The sequence below is a fragment of the Protopterus annectens genome, chromosome 3.part0, assembly GCF_019279795.1.
Source record: "Protopterus annectens isolate FY-2018-M chromosome 3.part0, PAN1.0, whole genome shotgun sequence".
Classification (NCBI taxonomy): domain Eukaryota; kingdom Metazoa; phylum Chordata; order Ceratodontiformes; family Protopteridae; genus Protopterus; species Protopterus annectens.
In genome coordinates, this window is record NC_056731.1 from 1,416,505,324 (window position 1) to 1,416,515,272 (window position 9,949).

Below are 9,949 nucleotides of genomic sequence, written 5' to 3' on the forward strand. Positions count from 1 at the left end.
TTAGCATGGAGTCCGAGTTGTAGGTTGGAGAATAGGGGAGCACCGTACAAGAGAGAGGGGAGAAGGAAGGTAGATGCAAGGGTATGACGGGAAGATGGAGTAAGGTAGCAGTTGTGTCTGTAGAGGAGGCCGATTTTCTGGTGGGTTTTTTTGATTGCTGAGAGGATGTGGGAGTCAAGGTCAGGGGCTACAGATGGAATAAGGCACATTTCAGCACTTGCAAGTGGGTTTTCAGAAGGGTGAGCACAGCTTATGGAAGTTTAGCAACCTATAAGCTAACCGAGAGAGAAACACTGTAACTGCCACTTATCACTGCTCACCCCACAACTGCTTGAAAGTGCCTTGCTCACTCTCTATCCAATGAACCATGTTCTGCACAGCAACAAAATAAAATCACTGTATAAGACTACACAAGAGTACCTGGCACATGGTATGCAACATGATGCACCACCTAGCCACAGCAGATATACATCAAGCTGATGTGTAAAGAAATATATCATCCATCACAATCAGTGTAAGGTCCAGTAAATGTATTAATATTATACCACACAACTTAATGCCAAACGTGTGGCCAAAATATGTGTACAATTGGGAATATAGGTCACATACTGCTGTAGTACACTATGAATGTTGCTAGATACACAGTTATATGTATTACCACACATATGTCAAAGGACATGTTACAGGCATACCCACACACACATCAGACATAATTACAGGACACAAAGGTATGACAACCCAGATAAGCTTTTAGTGTGTACTATACAATACTGTGTGTCAGTACTTACACAACCTTAATCTTGAGAAATGTAATCTGTGATGAATACAGGGACCACACAAAACAGTGGATGCAAGCAATGTGGACATACACCACACTTTGCTGTACAGGCCCAGAGCTTCAGTTAGTACTACAGTACACACAGGATTTGCGTTCAACATCGGTACCAATCAATAATCATAGATGTAGTGCTTTAGCCTCCAATGACACACCCTAGTTAAAACCAAGGGAATTAATCACACTGTATGCAATAGCACTTGTTCTGCCTAGCAACAGAATACACAGCTTTTGCTAGGATCAAAGCAAGGACCCAGAATACCATAACATAAACAGTTTCCCAGTAAGCTATCCCACAGATACATATCTTTGACGTATTCACAAACATATTGACCATCACAGTCAGTCAACAGTACAGAGAATCTATTGCAACAAGTAGATGTAGGTGTATATGAGTATATATAAATATATCTATATCTATATATATATATATATATATATATATATATATATATATATATATATATATATATATATATATATATATATATATATATATATATATATATATATATATATATATACATGTGTTTGTGTGTGTATATCTGTTTATATCTATATATATATATGTATATATATATATATATATATATATAATATGTATATATATAAATATATATATGTATGTATACATATACACATCCATTTGTCTATATATATATATATATATATATATATATATATATATATCTAGAGGCACATATACATTTCAGCTTTCATAGTGAGAATATCAATTATACAAAGGATGTAAGGTGCACAGTAATGTAATAACATCACACAGTCTTGGGATAAATGCACTGAAGGTGTTCACAGCCCAGGTAGCTTTATCAGGCCTTACTGGCTTCAACATTGCAGCTGCGGTGGTGGTGCTGCAGTAGCGTTGTCGCCTCATAGCAAGACATTGTCCCGTTCGATTCTCAGCTAGAGCGTCTTCTGTGTGGAGGCATACGTGAATGGGGCATGCCTTTGTTGAAGGTTGTGCATCAGGGATGGTAACCCGGTATGTAAAAATCCACTACCAGTCATTAGTGGACCGGAGTTCTGCTGTGGCGACCCCTAACCAGGAAAAGCTGAAAGACACAAACTGGCTTCAACATTGCAAACTGAATGAACCACCCACAGTGTTTAACCACCACATGTCCTATACCAGCACTGTATGCTGTCTTGTTTGTCATACACTAAAACCTACATACATTCACCAACATATATATCTCCCTCCTTCGCAAAAAGTTGCAATATGTCCCCTGCTCTATGCACATATACAGATGTGAATATATCTTCTTCTTCTTCTTTCGTCTTTTCCCAGTTAGGGGTCGCCACAGCGGATCACCTGTCCGCTCATGATTGGTAGTGGAGTTTTACAGTGTCGAGTTGCCAGCCCGGCGCCCAACCTTCTACAGAAGGCACACACACTCACACCTAGGGCCAATTTAGAGTGTCCAATCCACCTACTGCATGTCTTTGGGATGTGGGAGGAAACCGGAGGAAACCCACGCGTCCACAGGGAGGACATGCAGACTCCGCACAGAAGGCACCCCAGCCAAGGATCGAACCGGAGAACCTCTTGCTGTGAGGCGACAATGCTAACCACTGCACCACCATGGCCACCCACAGATGTGAATATATATGACACATATATATTTCTGTGTATGTGTGTGGCATACACAGACATGGTCCTCACTGTTTTAAGTCCCTGGACCTCACAGCTGAACTGTTGGGCCTTGCTGCAACACAAACAGGTGTCACATATGAACACAGACTAACATTAGGGGGGGTATATATGGCAACAGATGCTAGATAAGCATACTAGACTGCTACAGCAGTTGCCAGTGCTAAGCTACACTTTAATATGACTATGATGCATGTGTTGTTCTGTCACACCCATGTTTATATAATGTCAGCGCTAATCCCCCCAACAGCCATTGGCCATACTACTGTACAGAACACATATAAAATGGATCAGATCTTTGACATTTAATGCTGAGCTACACATTTTACAGGTATGTCCCACTGCCCACAGGTACACACAGTATTGTCCATAGCAGTAGTTAAGCAGAACATCTGTGCAGAAAGAAGTACTGCTGCCACATATGAATGTTTCACATTATGTAGACTATTCTTCAATAACATCTACTACATGCCAGTAAATACATATGTGTCACATACCTTTCATTTGTATAATTTGGTAATATTTATTTTTCTTTTTCTCTCTCTCTCTCTCTGTCTCTCTCTCTCTGTCAGTCTCTGCAATAGAGTGATTGAGTTTATTGGCAGAGATTGCAACCTGCTTTTGTAGGAATTGCACATGAGCATGTGATGGCCTCTGCACCAATTAGTGCCCACCATTTGCTAATTGCATGCAGCCTGCTGTGCAGTAATTGAAGTAATCACTGTCATAGCAACTCAGTACTATAAATTGCTGACTCATGTAGGCGTGGCCCTTTCAGCTTTCCAAGATGGAGATCATCCTTGTTTGGTGTGGACATCATTGTTTAAGACAGAAAGTTGGTATAGTTCTTATATCAGAAGACCCTGCACACACAGGTATATTCTACATTTGGGAAGGGTTACAGAAGTACAGAAAGTGTAAGTAGTATTGTGTGGATTTTATCTTGCTGGAATTACAGAGTTGCTGTGTACATGTTAGTTTATCAAGGCATGTAGTCTGTCTGCATAACTCCCAACTGTGGACCTATCCACATGATAGCCAGAGAATAGCCTGTTATTTTTTGTCTGTGCACCACACAGGTCTTTTCAGCAATAGAGCAATGGCATTCTTATAGTTGGTTGCTACCAGTACATGGCTACATCCATTTGTATTTCAGTGTTTTATTCCTACATAAGGGTATGTTTCCAAAACTCCTTCCAAAGCTATTTGCACAGGGTGTAACAGCAGAAAGGCTAATATGCCTCTGTGTTTCTGCCTCTGCCAGACCTCTCAACCAATCAGGTACATATTTGAACAGAATCAGGGAAAAGTCAAGAAAAACTCAGGGACAATCAGGGACACCTTTAAATATTAGTGCCATTAAGTTGAAACATTGAGAGAATCAGAGCATATGAATTAATACATATTTTCTGAAGTAAAAGAAGTGTCTAACTCTTAATTATTGTCATTATTCATTAAGTGTAATTCACCACCTTTCTGCCCAAAGTCAGTAGTTTTAGGAGGGATTCAGAGGGACAGAGCTAAAATTTGGGTCAAAATCAGGGACATCCCTGAAAATTAGGGACAGTTGAGAGGTATGGCCTCGGCCCTAAACAGATATGCCAGTATTTGTCCTGCTGTGATACTGTGTGGGGTTGTAAGGTGATGGTGTAAAATGGTATAAAATTATTTCCTGCTAGAATGACTGTTTCTCTTATGACAGTCATGTAATGTAATCCCACAACAACTGTTGGTCAAAATCCACAGAACAAGTTATGTGGTATGGTATTCCGAATTTTCCTTTACATTCACTCATTCTGATGCATGATATAATTATTTAAGCACCAACTTGATGTATATCTACCATGGCTTTGTGGTACTTCATGTTGTATAGTTTGTGCAAGGTCCAGGGTTCGAGACTTACAGAGGTGTTTTATTTTGTTCCTGAGCAGAACAAGGGCCCTCACATACAGAGTGATTAAGGCACTTTTAAGCAGTTGTAAGTGGGTTTGCGTGGGTTTGTGCAATGCTGCTCATTGCTTAGCCAAGCGCAAACCCACGCAAATCCGCTAACTACTGCTTAATAGTGCTTACTCCCTGCTCACCCCCACACTAATTTCTTTGAAAGAAAAGAAAAATGGGGAGATAGGAAAGTGATGAAAAAGGGGCACAAAGAGGGAAAAACAGTATGTAAAATAGCTCGGGATGTGCAGGACAGGAGTAAGGAAGGTCCATAGCTGCCCATTTCTTCAACAGCAACAGCTGTGCATATGCAATAAACTTGGAGGTAGAGGGGTGAGGACAACAAAGTATGTTGTAATGCCAATGAAACAACATTTAATGTGTCCAGTGGACATGTGTGCAAAATGGGCAGCTATGTATGGGGCGTATTTTTTTTTTTTGGGGGGGGGGCAAATTGCCTTTTTTTTTTCAGGTGAGAGTGGAATGTGGGGTAGGGAAAGTAGGTATATTTGGGGAGGTAGGTTGGGGAGGTAAACAGACAAGACAAACAAGATGCATACAGGGGCGATATATGACACATGTGGTGGGTGAATACCTTTGACGGAGAGGGATGTTTGGAAATCGCAAGCCCATGAGCCCCCAGATGGAAACAGTGGGACTGAGGTCCTCACCTATGGACAGTCACCACTGCACCTTCATGGACCAGAAGGTGGCTGTGCTGGGGGTTGTGTAGGAGGGGCAGGCTGACCCATGAGTTGCACCACTCGGGCCTCAAGCTGGCGTAGAGGTTCTGCAACAGAATGTTCAATCTCTCTATGCACCACAGCCCGGACCCTACGAAGGGTGATAAGTGCCTCTCCGCCCTCGCTTGCACGGGGGGGCCGAGCCCCATCCCCTGCAGTGCTTCCACCTGAAGGTGGCACAGGGCCAAGGGAGGAGGAGGTCCCAGGCTGGGCACTGGATCTGCTGGTGCCAGGTGCCATGGCCAGCTGAGGTGGGACAGGTGGGTCCGCTGGGACTGGCCTTCCCATACGAACTATGTTTTGGAGAGTTGAATAAAGATATGGGTTAGTAACAGTCAACAGCATTGCCAATTAGTTATAACAGCATGCAGAAGTATTCCCATTAACCCCAACACACCTGATTTTCAACAGTTGAAAAGCAAGCATGACACATGCATATATAGAACAATAGTGGACATTACAATAGCATGCAGGTTTAATTGATGGCAACAGGCCACCAATATTGTGGTATTTGAACAGGGCACATGCATAGAAATAAATGCAAATATTTATAAACTAATAGGACATATGTCCCAACAAATGTTTTGAGATTAGACATACCGATTGAGGTGTGGAATTGTATTTTTTATGCACATACAGTAGGGTGGAAAAAGATAGCTCAATTAACAACATATATATCCTTCTAGTTTTCACTACATTCCTATTAACTGCAGTTATATGTCCCTTACATGTATTATTACACTACCCAATGTCCTTATATTGTGCAACTGGATTTTGCTAGATCATTATATACATGAGCTGTATCTTACATACAAACTGTCCAAGATGCAGATGTTACTGCAACATATTTTGAGAGTTGCTCACACACACTACTGCTAGGATGGGACACTGACAGCTCTACTTTCATATAATTATCTAGATATGTTCAGGTGAAAGTATCAGTTATATGTTAACAGCTCCCTAGATTTCTGGCAGCACACTGACATTTCTGGGGAGCACAATACCAAGCTACTCATGTGCCAGATTAACCTGTACATGCTGGCCATGAACCAACAGTTGAGGGCTGTACATATGCATACAAGCTACTGGCACTTTCTTCATCCACGTTATATGGGCCTACCCAAGTGTGGGTTGACACTGCTTAATACAACACTACTATTTGTAGAATGCAACAGTACAACAACATATCAAAGAAAATGACACAGACGCACTCCATGAATCATACATTTATTAAAGGACTCTCTCTTCAAGAGAAATCTTGATGAGTGGATGGGAGATCGTAAGTTTACCCCAGGGGTCACATCTGTGTCACTGCTAGACAGGGGCACAGTAAACTAATTCTATTATATAAGGGGACCTTCATTGTGTCACTACTAGACACAGTATTCTTAATTTATTCTGTACATTTTTGTACCATTTCATGGGGTGGCAAATGCCACATCACTATGGCTAGGCTTACAAATGTCCCAGGGCAGATAGCCTAGTACTATACTATGAAACTATGAAACTATGATTATTACACCTTTATTTATTGGGTTAAAAGACTTTTTGAAGGCTCTCTCATTTATTTTATATAACAGTACATGCAGAATAATTACTAACCTGCCTCATGATGCAGCCTTTGCAGCCTATCTTCATGGGCATGCAGGTTCATAGCCCGGTCACCTGCATCTGTGAAGTAAATGCAGTGATATTGAGACTTACCTATCCATAGTATAGGCAAACATAGCAATTCTTAACTACTTAATATAATGGCTACTTACTCAGTACTGGGGCATTAGGCATCGTACGGGATTCCTGGATCCACCGGTCCAGTTCATCCCCCCTATGCCACAGGTCAGAATAATGGTGCCTGACCTGCTCACCAGTCTGAGGAACACCAATGGCACTGGTGAGATCATGGGCAAGACTGTTCCAGGCCTCCGTTTTATATTGTGTACCCTGGTACTGGCCCTGCAGGAGTCTTTCCTCATGTTTGTGGACGAGGAACCAAGCCATAATTTTGGACTACTGGATGCCCCAGCGTTGAGCTCTAAATCGAGTGCCTTCACCAACACCAGCCATGCTGACTGCAGAAGGAAGCTACAACCAGTTATAGCAAGTATTCCCACCTGTGGAGCTTAAATATGCCTAATTTCTCGCACTTATTTGTGATTAGCCAGTTTTGGAAAAGCTCAGCTGTGGGCACACCTGCTTAGCTGATGTTGGCAATGTTTAAAATTCCTTTGATAGATATGTGTCTGTTGAAAGTGCATGTTTATGAAATTCTGTCATGGCTTAGTGGTTAAGTACTGTGACTATAGTGCACAGTATCCTGAGTTTGAGCCCTGTCACTGCTTTTTATTTTCCTGCCGGGCAGACCTGACTGGTTAAGGAACAGTAAAGCAGGTGTGAGCGTGTTTAACCGACTTTGCTCAACTTTGCCCGACTTTGCCCAACGTTGCTCAACATTGCTCGACGTTGCTCAATGTTGCTTGACGTTGCCCGACGTTGCCCAACATTGCGCTGGTTAGCACGGTGCCCAGCTACATGCAATTGTATTTAAATATGCTCAATACTGGTAAAATGTGCTTAGCAGTGCTTTATATTGCTTAAAATAGGTTACTCATGTCTCAGAATGCAGAAACATTTCACCTTCAAATATATAATTCATGCACTACTACATTTAACATTTCAGTGCTTTTTACAAAACTTATACATAAAAAATGTCAGGAAATATATTTGTATACAGATTTCCCACAGAAAATGGAATGTACAGTAGTGGGACTCGAACCAGGAATGCCTCCTCTTTGTACAAAGGCTCTAACCACTACGCTATTGCTATGTTGCTTAATTTGCATATATTTTTCGTATTATCCTCTTCTGGTGTCTAAGCTGCTAACTGTAGCTGAGTAATGGGCAAACCCACACAAACCCATGCAACTACAGGCAGCTATATCGGAAGAAAAAAAATTTATTTTTATTTTTTATTTTGTAAGTTGTTTAACATATGGGGGAGTGTAGTGTTACATTGTACACATGTGAGCGGACTCACTCATGTAAATGGAAGTTGCGGCATTTCTTCATTGTAGGAGCATGGATTTTTGGACTGCTCGGCAATCCGACACACCCCCTACACTCGTCCACGATCTGTGTAAGCTTTACAGTTCAGGCAGCACGCCCTCATTAATATGCATGGCGCACTGCCATCATACTCTTACACTGGCGCTTCCATGTAAGACTAATCTAGTCTTACATGGACGATTAGTAAATCCGGGGGATTGTCTTTTACCTATGTTCTATAGCTTCTTTTACCTGGAGTGTTTTTATTAATTTCTTGTTATATTACTATGCTCAGCATACATGTTGTAACCTGTTTTGTGTATTATGCTGGATGTACTGTATTTGTATAACTTGATGCTGGAGCTTTTCTCCCCGGGCCTCCACTGAAAATGGACCTGGTCCAGTCGGAATTTCCCGGTTAACAAACATAAAATAAAATAAATAAATAAATAATTTGTTTCTGCCCTTTTTCCTTTCACAAAAAAAAAAAAAAAAAAACATTCTGCCTATCCTGTATTATTCTCAGAAGAATCTCATCCATCTCATTGCTAGAATGGTTGCCATTACTATTATATATGTTTACAATGGAGACTGGACTATATTCCCAATCTTCTAGCCTGCCCCTCCTCCCTTTTCGGATCACTACTACCCTGTTTCTTTTCATTGTATCTGTTATTTACCCTGCTTTACTTATCCTTTCATAATCCTGCTTCATAACTATTCATATTACCTCTCCACCTTATTTGTAGAACTCTAGTGAGCATCCATCTAGGCCCACTGCCTCTATGTATTTTATTGCCATTACAGCTTCCTTGAGCTCTTCCATCATGATTTTTACATTCAGTTTCTCCTTACCCCGGTTCCTCTGTCTGTAATGGCCCAATGGGCTTCCTTTTAGTTCAGTTTTATTATTGCTTCGTCTATCCTTACTACTTCTCTTTGTATATGATTTTCACACACATTGTCCATTATATCTTGCTCAGTTATCTTTCCACTATTATCTCCTCCTCATTTTGTCTAATTTTCCAACCATCTTCCCTCATAGGTTCATAGATTAGTACTAAGCTAACTGCCCTTGCAAGCCATTTTAAGCCTAGCCAATTATCTCTTGTGAGACTCAAACCCTGCACCTTGTGTTTGCAAGGCAAACACCTTAACCATTAGGCTACTCTCCCACTCCATATATGAGGAAATAAGTTGCCTGTTATGGGACTGGAACCATGGACATCTGCATAAACCTGCAACTCTAACCACAGCACTATCTTGACTTAAAACTACTAGCTCACTGGCAGTACAACCATGGTAGGACTTGAACCTACAATCTTCTGATCCGAAGTCAGACACCTTATCCATTAGGCCACATGGCCAACTTGATTGTTCCCCTAACTACTGCTTTGATTTCTTCCCATCAGTGTTTTCTCAAATTTGCCTTGTCTGTAGTGTTCTCCACCACTGTATCCTATATCATTTTTATAATTGTTGCTTCATTTCCTGATCTTTCCACTTTTATCTCGCTCATCTCCATCCCAACACTTACCCGTGTTCCCTTTTGGTACCTACAGTTATTGCTTCCAATGTATAGTCTGATAGGTACCTCTCCTGTATTCTATCTCTTCCATCATTTTTAGAGTTTCCTCTTTCCCCCAGTATCCTGTCCATTCTACTGAATTCAATCAAGCTCTTTGAAGATTCCCTCCATATACCTTTCTCTTCATTCCT

The 9,949-nt window shown here is 41.1% G+C and overlaps 1 non-coding gene across 1 annotated transcript; it reads right to left on the reverse strand.

Annotated features, from left to right (window-relative positions):
• Nucleotides 1–9,524: 9,524 nt before the first annotated feature.
• On the reverse strand, nucleotides 9,525–9,597 carry TRNAR-UCG. The gene has a single exon. It is a non-coding gene; the product is annotated as a tRNA-Arg (tRNA).
• Between the last annotated feature and the right edge of the window lie 352 nt (nucleotides 9,598–9,949).